Consider the following 19631-nt stretch of genomic DNA (forward strand, 5'->3'; position numbering starts at 1 on the left):
TGATGAAGAACTTGCTGAAATCATCAAGGACAGACAAGTCAGGGCCGCTAGAGCCAAAGGCACAAGTGTGCCTCTGCTTTTGGATCCAAAGTTGATCCTTGATTACATTAATCTCTGGCACAAGGACCCCAACACTCCCATGCCTGATTTCAAGTTGACTCCTGGCCAAAGTCATATGTTGACTCACTTCATTCAAGAAGAGAAATGGAAATTTGAAAGGGCCATGCAAATCAACAAAGTGCAGTACAAAAAGGAGCGCTTCCTGAAGAAAAACGTTGTCTCTATGACAACTGAAGCTCGTCAATATGCAGTCTGAGATTAAGAAACTCAGTGATGAATTTGACGCATACCATGCTGATTGGCTGGGAGTCAAGGTTCATTTTGTGAGACTCGATGACAACTTCACCTCCATTATTGCTGCCAATCGCAATAAGAAATTCCTCAGGCTGTTGCATCTGCTCAGCCTACTGAAGAAAATGCCAGCACAACAGATGACACTCAGGCTGCTGAAGAAAATGCAAATTCCATGGCTGATGACTGCATTCCAGCCGCTGAAGAAATTGCCAGGGCAACCACTAGTGTTGTGCCTGAAGAAAATGAAGAAGTCAGGGCAACTACATCAGTTGCGCCTAAAGAAATTCAACCAAATTCCTCTGCTCCTCCTACGACTACACCAACTCCTATTCATCCATCTGCATCAGATGTGAAGAAGACCAAGGCTGCAGAGCGTGCAGCTGTGAAGAAAAGGAAGGCATCAACTGCATCAGATTCTTCAGCTCCGAAGAAAATGAATCCACTGAAAAGTTCCTATGACAATCCAATTGATGATGTTCCTGTCTCATCCATGCCATCAAAGGACCTTGTTCTTTTTGATGAAGAATACATGATCCCAAGCAGATCAGATGATGACATTCCTTCTGCAGCTTCGTCAGAGCAGTTGGATGAAGAAATTGAAGTGGATGAAATCCCTTCAACCCCACTTATCTCATCGCCCATGCCTCAGTTCACTACTGAAAAGGCCAACGTTGAAGAAATGGATGAAGAAGAAGATGTGGACATTGGAAGCACTACACCAGTGATGAATGATGACTTTTGGGAAAGTCAGCACCCTAATTCTCCTTTGTTCACACCGCTTCAACAAATTCCTCAGTCCCCTGTAGCTACTAAAGTACAAATGGGGTCTGATGAACCACATGCAACCCCATCTATTCATGAAGAAATTCCAGCCACTAGTTCTGAAGAAAATGTAAATGAAGAATTGAAGTCCCAGGCTGCCACTGAAGAAGAACCTGAAATTCCTCAGCCTGCAGAACCTGAGATCGAGATCCCTAAGGTTGTGATGCAATTGACTGACACTCCTCACCCCAATGTGATGCAATTGACTGACACTCCTCGCCCCAAGCCAAAGGATCCCTTCTCGAAGAAGCAAAAATTCAAGGCTGATGACTTCTTTGACGAGCATGTATTCTTCACTGACTACAATCCTTATGACTCTGCTCGTCTAAGGAGGAAGCGTTTCTGGACTGCCAGCCAGGCCAATTTCTATTCTTCATTGCTTTTCAACAAGGACAAAATTTTCTACCATGAGCATATTCTTTCACGTGGACATGGAATCATTGCCTTGTTTCTCTCCTGTTCTCGGTGTGCTTCATGACGCAGGCCTCCTCAACTATTACTCTCACATTGTTGATTGGAATGAAGAGCTTATTCTTCAGTTCTATGCTACACTGCATATCACAGGTGACCTTGAAGATATCAACACCTGGGTCTTGGACTGGATGACCGATAACACTCACTATAAGGCACCGGCCTCTGAATTACTTCACGCCCTGCCCATCAGTCCACCCAGTGAAGGAGCTCGCTGCCTGTACCAAGAACCTGAACTCACTGCTCATTACATGCAAGTTCTAATGAAGACTCTGAAGCCCGGTCAAGCCCCAAGGACCAAATTCCTTGTGAATGACTTACTCTATGTGCCCAGAACACTCTATCGCATTATGACGAGGACAATGAGTCCTATCAAAGGCCATGACTCATCTGATGAGGAAATTGTTGGCATCATGAAGAATCTGCTATTCAACATCATTCATAACATTTCTGTCAATTACTATGATTTCTTCATGAGGACTCTGGCAAATGTTGCACTCTCTCCGTTTGAGTTGAAGCCTTATGCTCCTTGGATTATGAGATTCCTCAGAACAAGGTCTTCACTCAACTACAAGGCTGATTTTCAGAATCAGCTCAGCTACCTGCCCCCCGATTGAAGTCCTCAAGCAAACTTTTACCTCAACTGATGAAAAAGGGAAGGCACCAGTTGTCATTGATGAAGGCATTCGTCCATTGGGTGGTCAGTTTCACAAAGCTGCATCTTATTCCACCAATGATGACTCTGCCACTCATGACTCTGCTTGAAAGTGCATTATATCGACTAGAGGGGGGTGAATAGGCGATTTTTACGAAATTCTTCACTGAGGAATTTGCTGGTGAGGAAATTCCTTAGCGAACAACTACTAACAGCGGAATAAGTACTCAAAAGTAAACACAACAGAGTACAAGCATAGTCATCATGATGAAATGAAGACATGCACAGAGTACAGGAAGCGTAATCACAGGATAACACAGGATGAAGACAAACAGACTGAAGAAATTGAACTGAGAAAATTGAGAAAGTCTCCAGTCAAAGTCTTTAAACACAGATATGAACAACCACACAACACAGTTATGAGGAAATGAAAGAGTTGAGGAAATAGAACCAGTAAGCTCAGTGAAGACAATGATTTGGTAGACCAGTTCCAACTGCTGTCTCAGTTGTACGTCTGGTTGGAGCGGCTGAATATTTAAACTCGAGGACACACAGTCCCGTACACCCAGTCAAGGACACTTAGTCCAAGACACCCAGTCCTCACTGTATTCTCCTTGAACTAAGGTCACACAGACCTCATCCAATCACTCGTGGTAAGTCTTCAGGCGACTTCCAAACCTTCACAAACTTGGTCACTCGGCGATCCACAATTCCTCTTGGATGCTCTAGACCATGACGCCTAACCGTCTGGAAGAAGCACAGTCTTCAAAGGTAACAAGCGTCGGATCCACTCAGGATCAATCTCTTTAGTGATTCTCAATCACTTGGGGTTTGTAGGTGTTTGGGTTTTGGGTTTTTGGTTTTTCCTCACTTGATGATTTTCGCTCAAAGTCCTCGGAGGATGGGTTGCTCGCAAATGACAAGTGTCAGTTTCTCTCGGAGCAGCCAGCCAGCTAGTGGTTGTAGGGGGCGGCTATTTATAGCCTAGGGAGCACCCGACATGATAAGACATAAATGCCCTTCAATGATATGACCGTTAGGTGGATAGATATTTTGGGACAGCTGGCGCATAGCACAGCAACGGTCGGAATTTTGAGTAGCAAAATCCTCAGGGCTATCATGTTCCTCACTGTGTAGGCAATCCGCACTGGCGAATTCCTAACTCCTCAGTCAGGACAAATTCCTCAGAGACCAGAAGAACTTCGTCTCTGTCACTGGAGAAATTGACTGAACTATATGAGATTTACAATGGCTTCACTCGAAGGGATTGGTAGGTGTAGGATTTGAGTTGAGCATCACATGGAAATTTTTCCTTAGTATTTCCTCGACCCCCTTTAACAGTACGGTGTTTCCTATGACTCAAGAAAGAGAAAAACAAAACTATGAACACGAAAGTCTTCAAGCTTCATATTTCTCGCATGAATATCAAGTCTTCACGGACACACCAATTTCTTCACTTTCAAAGTCTTCATGAAAGTCTTCAGAAATACCAAAATTTTCAGTCAAAGATATTCATTTTTAGGGGTCGACTTTTCCTGTAAATATCAAACTCCTCATAGACTTATAGACCTGTGTACACTCACACACGCATTAGTCCCTTAACCTATAAGTCTTCAATACACCAAAATCACTAAGGGGCACTAGATGCACTTACAATCTCCCCCTTTTTGGCGATTGATGACAATATAGGTTAAATTTTCAATGGGGATAAACATATGAAGTGTAAATACTGATATTGAGGAATTTGATTGCAAGATATAGAAGAACTCCCCCTGAAGGTGTGCATAGTGAGGAATTTTCTTTTGAAGCAATGCACACTTGAAGAGTTGAATCATGGAGATCCCCCCCCTATATCTTGTAATTCATACACACATTTAACATATAATATGAAGAATTTGAAATGCATGATGAAATATGGTGCCTGATGAAATTCAGCATGTGTGCAATAATATTAACGAGGAATAAGCATGTAGAATAGTGCATCAAGAGTATCAGAGCACAGTGCATCAAAAGTATCAGAGCACCATCGGGTTTAAGATTACAACTCGATCCAATAAAGTTTCAGAAGAACAAGAGTTGTAACTTAGCAGATAAAAAACGCCCATATAGTAGACCCGCTTGAAGACTAACTCATATTTCTTCCCCTTTGTCATCGAATGACCAAAAGGATCGAAAATGAAGACTAACGCCCCTGAAGATACTCATGTTGATGAAGGAGCGCCAGCGTTGTTGGGGTCGTTTGTTGATGTAGGGCCTGCCGCAGTGTCGTCCAAATCTTCATGTTCATCAGTGTCGCGCGATGAAGAATATGAGCTGGCCACCAGAGAAGGAACCTTGACCTTCTTGAATTTCTTCGGTGGAGATGCAGACCAGTCAAAATCTTCATTAAGATCCATGTTCTTCAGATCTTCTTCACCATACAGATGTGACAGGATTGCCCAGGTGCGACCGAAGACTTGATGGAGGTAGTAGTGGTTTTTCTTCACTGCATTGTGTGTGGCAGTCATGTTGTGAAGAAGTGAACCAAACTGACGCTTAACCCATTTGTGATTTCGATCCACCTTCTGGTGAAGACTAAGCAGAAATTCACGGTCAGTCATCACGCGCGGAGCAGTGGCTTGAGGAGTGGACTTGGGTGCATTGGCAAAGTCATGTGTGGCAGAGTCATCATTGGTGGAATAAGATGCAGCTTTGCGAAACTGACCATCCAATGGACGAATGCCTTCATCAATTACAGCTGGTGCCTTTCCCTTTCCATCAACTGAGGAATATGTCTGCTTGAGGACTTCAATTGGGGGCAAGTAGCTGAGATGATTCTAGAAATCAGCTTTGTAGTTGAGTGAAGACCTTGTCCTGAGGAATCTAATGATCCAAGGTGCATAAGGCTTCAACTCAAACGGAGACAGTGCAACATTGGCCATAGTCCTCATGAAGAAATCGTGATAATTGACAGGAATGCCATGAACGATGTTGAATACCAGATTCTTCATGATGCCAACAATTTCCTCATCAGATGAGTCGTGGCCTTTGATAGGACTGATTGTCCTCGTAAGAATACGATAGACAGTTCTGGGCACGTACAGCAATTCCTTCATGAGGAATTTGGTTCTTGGTGCTTGACCTGGCTTCAAAGGTTTCATCAGCACCTACATGTAATAATGTGTGAGCTCAGGTTCACTGTAGATGCAGCAAGCTTCTTCAAGGGGAGGACTGAGTGGTAGAGCATGAAGCAATTCAGAGGCTGGTGCAGTGTAGTGAGTGTTTTCAGACATCCAGTCCAGCACCCATGAATTCATATCTTCAGCATCTCCGGTGATGTGCAGCGTTGCATAGAATTGAAGAATCGGTTCTTCATTCCAATCGCAGATGTCAGAGAAAAAGTTGAGCAGCCCAGCGTCCTGAAGAACACTGAGGACTGGTGCGAAGCACGGCAGAGATTCCATATCCACGTGAGGAATATGCTCATGGTAGAAAATCTTCTCCTTGTTGAACAGCACTGAGGAATAGAAATTGGCTTGACTAGCAGTCCAGAAACGACTCTTCCTAATGCGAGCAGAGTCATATGGGTTGTAATCTTTGAAGAATACGTGCTCGCCAAAGAAATCATCAGCCTTGAACTTTTGCTTGCATGAGAATGGATACTTTGGCTTCGGCAGAGGAGTGTCTGTGAGTTGCATCACGACCTCAGGAATCTCAATCGCAGGTTCTTCAGACTGAGGAATTTCTGGTTTCTCCTTAGTGGCAGTCTGCGTCATTGGTTGTTCAGCAGCAGCAGTTTCTTCAGCGCTAGTGGCTGGAATTTCCTCATGGGAAGATGCAGTGAGATGAGTTTCTTCAGAGCCCATGTGAACAGTTTGTGTGGGGGACTGAGGAATTTGCTGTAGAGGGGTGAACATTGGAGAGTTTGGATGCTGACTTTCCCAGAATTCATCACTGATTATGGGTGTGGAGCAGCCAATGTCCACATCATCATCTTCCATTTCTTCAACGCCAGCCTCTTCAACTGTGAACTGAGGCATAGGTGAGGAGATGATAGGTGTTGAAGGGATCGCATCCACTTCAATTTCTTCATCCAATGGTTCAGACGAAGCAGTAGAATGAGTTTCTTCATCAGATCCGCTGGGGATCACATATTCTTCATCAAAAGGAACAAGGTCCTTTGATGGCCTGGTAGAGATGAGAACATCATCAATCAGATGTGCAACTAAACTTGTCATAGGCTTCATTTTCTTTGGAGCTGAAGAATCTGAAGCAGCTGATGCTTTCCTTTTCTTCACTGCAGCACGCTCTGTAGCCTTGGTCTTCTTCACATCCGATGCAGATGGAAGGATTGGAGTTGAAGTTGGTGCAGGAGCAGCTGAGGAATCTAGTTGATTTTCTTCAGGTACAACTGATGCAGTTGCCCTGAGTTCTTCAGTTTCTTCAGGCACACCACTAGTGGGTGCCCTGGCAATTTCTTCAGCGGTGGGAATGCAGTCATCAGCCCTGGAACTCACATTATCTTCAGCAGCCTGATTGTCATCAGCGGTGCTGGCATTTTCTTCAGTAGGCTGAGCAGATGCTTCAGCCTGAGGAATTTCCTGTTGCGTTGGGGCTGCAACATTGGAAGTGAAGTTATCCGCAAGTTTCACAAAACGAACCTTGGCTCCAAGCCAATCAGCGTGATATGATTCAAAGTCAACACTGAGTTTCTCAATCTCAGTCTGAGTAGTGACAAGTTCTTCAGTTGTCATAGAGACAACGTTTTTCTTCAGATAACGCTCTTTCTTGTACTGCGCTTTCTTGATTTGCCTGGCCTTCTCAAATTTCCACTTTTCTTCTTGAATGAAGTGGGTCAGCATGTGACTTTGGCCAGGAGTCATCTTGAAGTCAGGCAAGGGAGTGTTGGGGTCCTTGTGCCAATCATCAATGTAGTCGAGGATCAGCTTGGCATCCAAAAGCAGTGGAACCTCTGATCCTTTGGCTCTAGCGGCCCTGACTTGCCTGTCTCTGATGATTTCTGCAAGTTCATCATCATCAGCTTCGTCTTCATCAGACGTCACTTGGAAAGCGACTTGCTTCTTTTGAGGACTTGGGCGTGGACCTCGTCCAGCAGTGGCCTTTGTCTTCAGTAGTGAGGGGCCAGCTGAGGAACTTGGTGCAGCTGAGGAACTAGCTGAGACACCTGAGGCAATTGAGATGCCGGCAGTCCTTTGGCATGAAGCGAGATGCACAAGTGCTGAGGATTTGGTCGGAACAGCTGAAGGCTTTGGCGGAGGAGCTGAGGACTTTGGAGGAACAGGAGCAGCATGAGGAATTGGCCGTGAGGGCTTTGATGATTCTGGCCGTGAGGGCATTGCTGAGGAACTTGGCCTTGAGGGCATTGTTGGTGAAGCACTTGGCTTGCGCGCAGGCTTCTTTGACATAGCCTTCTTTGGCTTGACAACAAGGGCCTCAGCAGAGGCAGCAGCAGCAGCAGCAGAGTCTTCATTAAATTTCCTCACTGCTTCTCTGGCTTGCTTAGCCAGCTTGGCTTGGCGCTTGGCCCATTCATCAGGATAGTCCTCACCGCGCTTGAGGCTGGTGGGATCTGCTATTTGTCCAGGTGCCAGTGGTGCTCTTGGGCATGGAGGATTGAGTGCGAATTTCTTTATATACTTAGGAGTGACATATCTGTACTCCCTCCATTCTCTTGCCCATCTCCTCTCTATCTTCTGAATGCGCACTTTGCGCTCATTCTTGGTTTTCTCAGTAGGTGTGCAGTACCCAGCATATATGTCATCAGGGATCTCAAACGCTGTATTTACCTCAGGCCTCTTTCCTCCCTTCTGTGGTCTTTTACCGTCAACCATTTTCTTCAGTTGAGGAATTTGAACAATCGAATTCTCTGAAGAAGTATGCAACTTTTCTTCAAGGAACGCTGCAAATGAGTTAGGTTGATGAGAACCTAGTGATTCAGCAGCTGACATGTGTACCTGTGAACAGAGTATAGTTGCGAGGAATTTGGAGAGGTCATATGCGTTCTCAGAAGGTTTTTCAAGATGAACAGGTTTGAGGAATCTGACCAGATGAGTCTTGAAGATTTTCACTAAGCGTTCTTTGTCTTAGGTTCCAGAGTTGTATAGATCGATGATCCACACAATTGAGGAATCTTGAAGAAAAATGATGCTTAGAGAAACGAATCAAGAACAAATGACTTTGTGAGGTGTTCAGTGTGTGAAGATATGAAGAAAAACACTTTTGAAGATTTTGTAGATAATCATTCGAATCAACGAGGGCAGTAAAAGTAACTTTTATTTACCCTGGATGAAGAACATGACAAACTAGAGTGAGGAGATGTGAAGTTCGTCTGTGCAGATCTTCCATGCCCTAACTTGGCGGAGGAAGACGGCTACGGTGGCGGCGGAGTGAAGATGTCCGCGATCGGCGCGAGTACGTCGGCGACGAGGTCGAGGCAGTGAAGCTCTTCCTCACCGGCGGCGATGAAGTAGCGGCGGCGCTAGGGTTTGAGAAGCTCGAGCTGGAGAGAGAGGTCGAGCAGAGTAAAATAAGTGAGGAAGGGAAGGAGGGGTATTTATAGCCACGGTGAAAAACTGCTCGCCCGAAGAAATTGGACGAACGTGCCCCTGACCCTTCTCTTTCGCATGACATGTGTCACCCACGTAGTGAGAGGTGGAGATCATGTTAGATCGTGGGTGAGCAGATAAGTGTATCGAGGGATGCGGAACAGTTTGAGCGGCAAGACCGAAATTTTTGATAAGATAGGTTTTAAAGTTCCGTTCACAATTTCTTCAGCTGACAAGGACACAGTGAAGATTTTGAATGAGTTTCAAATAGAACGCACATGAAGAATTTGTGAACAGATTGGGTTGAGTATAGCATAGAGGGGAAGGGTCTGATCACATTCACTTAGCAGAAAACCAACTTGAAGAAATAGCAATAAGTGAATGCTGTAGAGGACATAAACTCATATATATATGTATATAGCCAATGAAAAAATGATGGAACCAGTGAAGACTATGCAAAGTTGAAGAATATGAATAATTTGAGGAATTTCAACTTTTGGTGGTGGCGTGACCCACCGTATATGAATGATGATTTCAGACACCGCGTACAATTATCGTAGGGTTCTGAGAATCAAATTCTTCGTTAATTTCTTCACACTAAGAGTGTTATTCTTCATTGATTGAAGAAAAATGTTTCTTCATGTGTTGCACATCTAAGTCATCAATTTTGCATAAGTGTTAGGATGAGTGTCCTTTTCAAAGAACATTCGAAGACTCTAAGATATTTAGCTCACACCGCAACTTGCTAAATCTCTTCGCATCCAAGGGCTTTGTGAAGATATCGGCTAGCTGTTCTTCAGTCTTCACATGCTCAATAGAAATGTCGCCCTTCAACACATGATCACGAAGAAAATGATGACGAATCTGAATGTGCTTTGTCTTTGAGTGCTGAATTGGGTTGTGTGCAATCTTGATGGCACTCTCATTGTCACAGAAGAGAGGTACATTCTTCATGTTGACGCCATAGTCCTTGAGAGTTTTCTTCATCCATAGCAATTGGGCACAGCAAGAACCAGCAGCAATGTACTCAGCTTCAGCAGTAGATAGTGATACGCAGTTCTGTTTCTTCGAGGACCAACAGACCAAAGATCGTCCGAGGAAATGACATATACCAGATGTTGACTTGCGATCCACATGATCACCAGCATAGTCAGAGTCAGAATATCCAACAAGATCAAAAGCCAAGCCCTTGGGGTACCATAATCCAAGTGTTGGTGTGTGAGCTAGATATCGAAGAATATGCTTCACAGCCTTATGGTGTGATTCCTTTGGTGCAGCTTGAAATCGGGCACACATGCAAACACTAAGCATTATATCTGGCATAGATGCACATAAGTATAATAAGGAACCTATCATGGAGCGGTATATCTTATGATTGAAGTCAATACCATTTTCATCAGTGCACAGATGGCCATTTGTGGGCATAGAATTTTGACGCCTTTGCAATCTTGCATGCCGAATTTCCTCAGTACATCCTTGAGGTATTTCTCCTGAGATATGAATATGCCATTGTGTTGTTGACGAATTTGAAGACCTAAGAAGAATTTCAACTCTCCCATCCTAGACATTTGATATTCTTCACTAATCATATAGGCAAATTCATCACTATAACGTTGGTCAATACAGCCAAAGATAATATCATGAACATATACTTGGCACACAAACAATTCACCATCATAAGATTTAGTGAAAAGAGTAGGGTCGAGTGAACCGGGTTTGAAGCCTTTCTTGACGAAGAGTTCCTTTAAGGTATCATACCAAGCCCGTGGGTCCTGCTTGAGGCCATAGAGGGCCTTGTTGAGTCTGAAGACTTTGTCAGGATTCTTTGGATCTTCAAAACCTGGGGATTGAGCAACATATACTTCTTCCTCAAGCTTACCATTGAGGAATGCACTTTTCACATCCATTTGATATAGAGTGATATCATGATGGTTAGCATAAGCAAGTAATATGCGAATAGCCTCAAGTCTAGCAACAGGTGCAAAAGTTTTATCGAAATCAATTCCTTCAATCTGTGTGTAGCCTTGAGCTACAAGTCGTGCCTTATTCCTCACCACAAGGCCATTTTCATCTTGCTTGTTGCGGTAGATCCACTTTGTGCCGATGATATTGTGCTTGCGAGGATCTGGACGTTTGACCAGTTCCCAGACATTGTTGAGCTCGAACTGATGTAATTCTTCTTGCATGGCCTGAATCCACTCAGGCTCTAGAAATGTTTCACCTACCTTAGTGGGCTCTGTAATAGAGACAAAAGCATACTGCCCACAAAAGTTAGACAAATGTGAAGCTTTTGAGGGTGTGAGAGGACCTAGCGCTTTGATGTCATTGATGATCTTTTCAACTTGCACTTCTTTTGCAATGCGAGGATGAGCTAGTTGTCGTTGAAGAGTTTGATCAGCTTTTTCTTCAGCACCATTTTCTTCAGCATTTTCTTCAGGTGCATTAGCTCGACGTTCTTCATGTTCTGGAATGAATTCTTCAGCAGATTCTTTAGTAGGAATGACATCCTCAGTAGCCTTGAACTTGATAGTTTCCTCATGTGTTGGTTCATCTATCACAGTAGGTAGGTGCTCTCTTTGCGAGCCATTACTTTTATCGAACCGCACATCTACAGTTTCAACAACTTTGTGAAGAACGTTGTTGAAGACTCTGTAGGTGTGCGAGTCCTTTCCGTAACCAAGCATAAAACCTTCATGTGCTTTCGGTGCAAATTTTGAGTTGTGATGAGGATCTCTAATCCAACATTTAGCACCGAAGACTTTGAAATAACTTACATTGGGTTTCTTATCAGTGAGGAGTTCATAGGAAGTCTTTTTGAAGAATTTGTGAAGATATACTCTATTGATGATGTGGCACGCGGTATCAATTGCCTCAGTCCAGAAACGACGAGGCGTTTTGTATTCATCAAGCATAGTGTGAGCCATCTCAGCAAGAGTCCTGTTCTTGCGCTCCACGACGCCATTCTACTGAGGAGTGTAAGGAGCAGATAACTCATGAGTGATACCAAGTTCATAAAGATAGTCATCGAGACCAGAATTCTTGAACTCAGTGCCATTGTCATTTCTGATGTGCTTGATCTTCACACCAAAGTTGGTTGAAGCCCTCGAGGAAAATCGTTTGAAGACTTCCTACACTTCATGTTTGTAAGTAACAAGGTGTACCCATGTGTGACGAGAATAATCATCAACAATAACGAAGCCATATTGAGATGCTTCATTTGAGATAGCAGAATAATGATTAGGACCAAAGAGATCCATGTGAAGCAATTCAAATGGGCGAGTGGTGGTCATGATAGTCTTCGCTGGATGCTTGGCCTTGGTCATCTTTCCAGCTTCACAGGCTCCGCATAGGTGATCCTTGAGGAATTTGACATTATCGATGCCAATGACATGCTTCTTCTTCGTAAGAGTGTGCAAATTCCTCATGCCTGCATGACCAAGTCGTCGATGCCAGAGCCAGCCTTCTGAAGCTTTTGCAAGTAAGCACGCGGCTGGTTGTGGTCCTGTAGAGAAATCAACAATATACAGGTCTCCTCTCCTAAAGCCTTCAAAGACTTCGGAATTGTCAGCTTCCATAACCACAACACAACGGTACTTGCCAAAGACAACAACCATATCAAGATCACAAAGCATTGAGACAGACATAAGGTTGTATCCTAAGGACTCAACAAGCATGACTTTGTCCATGTGTCGATCCTTTGTAATCGCAACCTTACCTAGACCCAATACCTGACTTTTGCCTTTGTCAGCAAAGATGATATGCTTCAGATGCGATGGAGATAATGGAGCATCCATCAATAGATTCTTGTCACCAGTCATGTGGTTTGTACATCCACTATCAAGGACCCACTCAGTGGCTTTGGGTTGATCATCCTGCAGATGAATTAGTGCAGCTTACAAACTCATATACTTTATCAGTGAAGAATATGACATCAATTCATCAGATCAATTTCATCAAGTAAAAGAACTAATGACACAATATGAGGACGTGAGAAATGAAAGTTCATTTCTTCATGATTAGCCTGCGTCCTATCAGGCATGCTCAGGTCTCCAGCAAATTCTTCAGACGATTACGTGCGTCTGGAGACTTGACCCTGCAGAAGAGATTAGTTCTTTTTCTTCACCACCCACATCTGAAGGGATGGCAAAGAGTTCATCATTCTGCGAGCTCCATACGAGAAGGATGGCATAGAAGCCAATCCATTTCGTTTCACATAAGATGGGTTAGAGTAAGCATATGAGTAAGCAGAGAAATTCTTCGAGGACTTATGGACATAATGATTTTATGAATAATGCACATATCCATAATCCTTAGATCTTCCCTGCGAAACAGACGGGTTAGCATGATCATGTTCATATGAGGACTTTGATCCATATGAGGAATTTGGTCCGTATGAGGAATTTGATCTGGGGTTCCTATTCTTCACAGGTGGCGTCATGATGACATTCACCTGAAGATTTTCAAGGCATCTTTTGGGAACCCAGAATTTCTTCATCGGGGAGCCGATCCTGCAGTTAGTGCCAACATATCTAGCAAATACTTCACCATTCTGATTTTTGAATAGCTTATAGTTGGAGTCAATTGACTCATCATCAGAATGAGGAGATTCACATGCAAATCCAGATAAGTTAGATGGATCAACTGGAGGTCCCTTTGCAGCAACCCATGTAGTTTTGGGGTACTGCTCAGGCTTTCAGTATGTACCATCAGCATTGAGTTTCCTCTCAAAGGCGATACCCTCTTTCCTAGGGTTCTTGTTGAGGATCTGCTTTTTAAGCACATCACAAAGATCCTGATGCCCTTTGAGGCTTTTGTACATGCCTGTCGTGTATAATTCCTTCAGCCCTGCATTGTCAGTGATACTAGCAATGTCCTCAGATGAGGAATTAGTGATAGTAGAGGCATGTGAAGAATTTGAAACATTAGCAACATTTGAACATTCAGGTGAAGAATTAGCAGATTCACGTTCAATGCACTTCAAGCATGGAGGAACAAATTCTTCCTGAGATGCGCTGATTTGTTGAGTAAGTAATGAATCGCGCTCCTTCTGAAGATCTTCATAACTCACTCTTAGCTTCTCAAGGTCTTGCTTTATTTGAAGAAATTCATAAGAAAGCTTCTCATGATCTGATAAGAGAGTGTTATGATGACTTTGAAGTTTGTCAAGCTTGGACTGAAGTCTCTGAAGATTTTCAGTCAAAGTTTCAGTGCGATCCATTTCTTCACCCAACATATCATCACTTTTATTTAGCATGTTTTGAACCTTTTCTAAAGCCCTTTGTTGTTTTATAGCAATCTTAGCAAGTTTAGAATAGTTGGGCTTAAGGTTTTCATCAGATTCATTCTCACTTGATTCAGAGGAGGTATATTTGAGTACCTTGGCACCCTTTGCCATGAAGCAATAGGTGGGAGCGTAGTCATCATCGCCTTCATCAGCCTTGTTGGTGAGGTCATTTTCTTCAGTGTTGAAGATAGACTTGCTGACGAATGCAGCAGCGAGAGCTAGGCTCGCCACTCCAGATTCGGACTCCTCAGAAGACTCCTCTTCCTCATTTTCTTCAGAGTCAGCCTCAGAGTCCATTTCCTTGCCAATGAATGTCTTGGCCTTCTTGGAGCTGCTCTTCTTGTGATATGAAGGCTTTGAGGATTTTGATGATGAGGATTTTGTGGATTTCTTCTTTTTCTTTGCACCATCAGAACTGTAATCCTTGTATTTCTTCTTCTTTGATTCCTTTTCCCAATGAGGACAATCTTGAATGAAATGTCCAGGTTTCTTGAACTTGTGACAGAGCCTCTTCTTGTAGTCACTGGATGAGGAATCATTGCTCCTTGAGGATCTTCCAAGGCGACCACGTCTTGAGAACTTTTGGAACTTCTTCACGAGCAGAGCCAGATCATGGCTCAGTTCTTCAGGATCACCAAGGCTGCTACCAGAGTCTTCATCTTCGGACTCAGATACTGCCTTGGCCTTCAGTGCACGTGTTCTGCCATAGCTTGAACCATAGAGATCTCTCTTTTCAGCAAGTTGGAACTCATGAGTATTTAGCCTCTCGAGAATATCAGCGGGATCAAGTGACTTGTAATCAACACGTTCTTGTATCATCAATGCCAGAGTGTCAAATGAGGAATCAAGCGATCTCAGCAATTTCTTCACCACCTCATGGTCGGTGATGTCAGTGGCACCAAGTGCTTGAAGCTCATTTGAGATGTCAGTGAGGCGATCGAAGGTTTGTTGAACATTTTCATTGTCGAGTCTTTTGAAGCGGTTGAAGAGATTGCGAAGAACATCAACTCGAGAGTCACGCTGAGTTGAGACTCCTTCATTCACTTTGGACAACCTGTACTAGATAAGCTTCGCTGTTTCCAAAGCACTCACTCTGCCATACTGTCCTTTGCTCAGATGGCCACATATGATATTCTTCGCTTGAGAGTTGAGATGCTTGAATCTCTTCACATCGGCAGCATTCAGAGAAGGTGTGACTGAGGGAACACCATTTTCCACAACATACCAGAGATCGTTATCAATTGCTTCAAGATGCATTCGCATCTTATTCTTCTAGTAGGGGTAGTCTGTCCCATCGAAGGTAGGACACCCAGCAAAGACCTTGATCATACCTGTGGTCGACATAACTAAAACTCTAGGCGGTTTAACCAAAATCACACAGAACAAGGGAGTACCTTGCTCTGATACCAATTGAAAGTCCGTTATATTGACTAGAGGGGGGTGAATAGGCGATTTTTATGAAATTCTTCACTGAGGAATTTGCTGGTGAGGAAATTCCTTAGCGAAGAACTACTAGCAGCGGAATAAGTACTCAAAAGTAAACACAACAGAGTACAAGCATAGTCATCATGATGAAATGAAGACAGGCACAGAGTACAGGAAGCGTAATCACAGGATAACACAGGATGAAGACAAACAGACTGAAGAAATTGAACTGAGGAAATTGAGAAAGTCTTCAGTCAAAGTCTTCAAACACAGATATGAACAACCACACAGCACAATTATGAGGAAATGAAAGAGTTGAGGAAATAGAACCAGTAAGCTCGGTGAAGACAATGATTTGGTAGACCAGTTCCAAATGCTGTCTCAGTTGTACGTCTGGTTGGAGCGGCTGAATATTTAAACTCGAGGACACACATTCCTGTACACCCAGTCAAGGACACTTAGTCCAAGACACCCAGTCCTCACCGTATTCTCCTTGAACTAAGGTCACACAGACCTCGTCCAATCACTCGTGGTAAGTCTTCAGGCGACTTCCAAACCTTCACAAACTTGGTCACTCGGCGATCCACAATTCCTCTTAGATGCTCTAGACCATGACGCCTAACCGTCTGGAAGAAGCACAATCTTCAAAGGTAACAAGCATCGGATCCACTCAGGATCAATCTCTTCAGTGATGCTCAATCACTTGGGGTTTGTAGGTGTTTGGGTTTTGGGTTTTTGGTTTTTCCTCGCTTGATGATTTTCGTTCAAAGTCCTCGGAGGATGGGTTGCTCTCAAATGACAAGTGTCAGTTTCTCTCGGAGCAGCCAGCCAGCTAGTGGTTGTAGGGGGTAGCTATTTATAGCCTAGGGAGCAGCCCGACATGATAAGACATAAATGCCCTTCAATGATATGACCGTTAGGTGGATAGATATTTTGGGACAGGTGGCGCATAGCACAGCAACGGTCGGAATTTTGAGTAGCAAAATCCTCAGGGCTATCATGTTCCTCACTGTGTAGGCAATTCGCTCTCGCGAATTCCTAACTCCTTGGTCAGGACAAATTCCTCAGAGACCAGAAGAACTTCGTCTCTGTCACTGGAGAAATTGACTGAACTGTATGAGATTTCCAATGGCTTCACTCGAAGGGATTGGTAGGTGTAGGATTTGAGTTGAGCATCACATGGAAATTTTTCCTTAGTATTTCCTCGACCCCCTTTAACAGTACGGTGTTTCCTATGACTCAAGAAAGAGAAAAACAAAACTATGAACACGAAAGTCTTCAAGCTTCATATTTCTTGCATGAATATCAAGTCTTCACGGACACACCAATTTCTTCACTTTCAAAGTCTTCATGAAAGTCTTCAGAAATACCAAAATTTTCAGTCGAAGATATTCATTTTTAGGGGTCGACTTTTCCTGTAAATATCAAACTCCTCATAGACTTATAGACCTGTGTACACTCACACACGCATTAGTCCCTTAACCTATAAGTCTTCAATACACCAAAATCACTAAGGGGCACTAGATGCACTTACACTACTACAAATGCACCCAAGTCTACTCCTCAAGCCATAGCTCCAAGAGTGATGACTGACCGTGAGCTGCTTCTTAGTCTTCACCAGAAGGTGGATCGCAGCCATAGATGGGTTAAGCATCAGTTTGGTTCAATTCTTCACAACATGACTGCTACACATAATGCAGTGAAGAAAAATCATTACTACCTCCATGAAGTTTTAGGTCGCACCTGGGCTGTCTTATCACATCTGTACGGTGAGGAAGATCTGAAGCAAATGGGTCTCAAGGAGAACTTTGACTGGTCTGCACCTCCTCCGAAGAAATTCAAGAAGGTCAAAGTTCCTACCTTGGCGGCTAGCTCGTATTCTTCATCCCGAGACACCGACGAGTATGAAGACTTGGACGACACTGCGACAGGCCCTACAACGACAAACGACCCCAACAACGTTGGCGCTCCTCCATCAACTTGATATTCTTCAGGGGCGTTAGTCCTCATTTTCGATCCTTTTGGTCATTCAATGACAAAGGGGGAGAAATTTGAGTTAGTCTTCAAGCGGGTCTACTTATATGGGCGTTTTTTTCTAAGTTACAACTCTCATTCTTTTGAGACTTTATTCGATCGAGTCGTAAACTTAAACTCTATGGTGGTCTGATACTTTTGCTGAGTTTTTCTGCATGCTTATTCCTCATTAATGTTAATGCACGCATGCTGAATTACATTAGTCACCATATTTCATCATGCATTTCAAACTCTTCATATGTTATGTTAAATGCGTGTATGAATTGCAAGATATAGGGGGAGATCTCCATGATTCTACTCTTCAAGTGTGCATTGCTTCAAAAGCAAATTCCTCACTATGCACATCTTCAGGGGGAGTTCTTCTATATCTTGCAATCAAAATCCTCAATATCAGTATTTACACTTCATATGTTTATCCCCATTGAAAACTTAACCTATATTGTCACCAATCACCAAAAAGGGGGAGATTGTAAGTGCATCTAGTGCCCCTTAGTGATTTTGGTGCATTGAAGACTTATAGGTTAAGGGACTAATGCGTTTGTGAGTGTACACAGGTCTATAAGTCTATGAGGAGTTTGATATTTACAGAGAAAGTCGACCCCTAAAAATGAAGTTCTTCGACTGAAGACTTTGTATTTCTGAAGACTTTTTGAAGACTTTGAAAGTGAAGAAATTGGTGTAATCCTGAAGACTTGGTATTCGCTCAAGGAACATGAAGCGTGAAGACTTTTGTTTTTGTAGTTTCATTTTCTCTTTCTTGAGTCATAGGAAACACCGTACTGTTAAAGGGGGTCGAGGAAAAACTAAGGAAAAATTTCCAAGTGATGCTCAACTCAAATCCTACACCTACCAATCCCTTCGAGTGAAGCCATTGGAAATCTCATACAACTCAGTCAATTTCTTCAGTGACAGAGACGAAGTTCTTCTGGTTTCTGAGAAATTTGTTCTGATTGAGGAGTTAGGAATTCGCCAGTGCGGATTGCCTACACAGTGAGGAACATGATACCCCTGAGGAATTTAATACTCAAAATTCCGAACGTTGCTGTGCTATGCGCCAGCTGTCCCAAAATATCTACCCACCTAACGGTCATATCATTGAAGGGCATTTATGTCTTATCACGTCGAGCTGCTCCCTAGGCTATAAATAGCCGCCCCCTACAACCACTAGCTGGCTGGTTGCTCCAAGAGAAACTGACACTTGTCATTTGAGAGCATCCCATCCTTCGAGGACTTTGAGTGAAAATCATCAAGTGAGGAAAACCCAAACCCAAACACCTACAACCCAAAGTGATTGAGCATCACTAAAGAGATTGATCCTGCGTGGATCCGATGCTTGTTACCTTTGAAGACTGTGCATCTTCCAGACGGTTAGGCGTCATGGTCTAGAGCATCCAAGAGGAAATTGTGGATCGTCGAGGGACCGAGTCTGTGAAGGTTTGAAAGTCACCTGAAGACTTACCACGAGTGGTTGGGCGAGGTCTGTGTGACCTTAACTCAAGGGGAATACAGTGAGGACTGAGTGTTATGCACTGCGTGTTTAGAACTGGGTGTCCGGGACTGTGTGTCCTCAGGTTTAAATACCTAGCCGCCCTAACTAGACGTACAACTGTCACAACAGTTGGAACTGGTCTACCAAATCATTGTCTTCACCAAGCTACCTGGTTCCATTTCCTCAAGCCTTTCATTTCCTCATTTCTGTGTTGTGAGCTTGTTCATATCTGTTTGAAGATTTTGACTAAAGACCTTCTCTATTTCCTTAGTTCAATTTCTTCAGTCTGTTTGTCTTCATCCCGTGTTATCATGTGTTTACGCTTTCTATACTCTGTGCTTGTTTTTCATTTCATCATGAAGACCATGCTCATGTTCTGTTATGTTTACTTCTGAGTACTTATTCCGCTGCAAGTAGTTCTTCACTCAGGAATTTCCTCACCCTGAAATTTCTCAGTGAAGATTTCATAAAAATCGCCTACCCCCCTCTAGCTGATATAATGCACTTTCAGTATCTCTTGAGCCCTTCGAAGCTGCCCTTTAAGAACTCAAA

This window comes from Triticum aestivum, chromosome 5A, assembly GCF_018294505.1.
Source record: "Triticum aestivum cultivar Chinese Spring chromosome 5A, IWGSC CS RefSeq v2.1, whole genome shotgun sequence".
In the NCBI taxonomy this organism is placed as follows: domain Eukaryota; kingdom Viridiplantae; phylum Streptophyta; class Magnoliopsida; order Poales; family Poaceae; genus Triticum; species Triticum aestivum.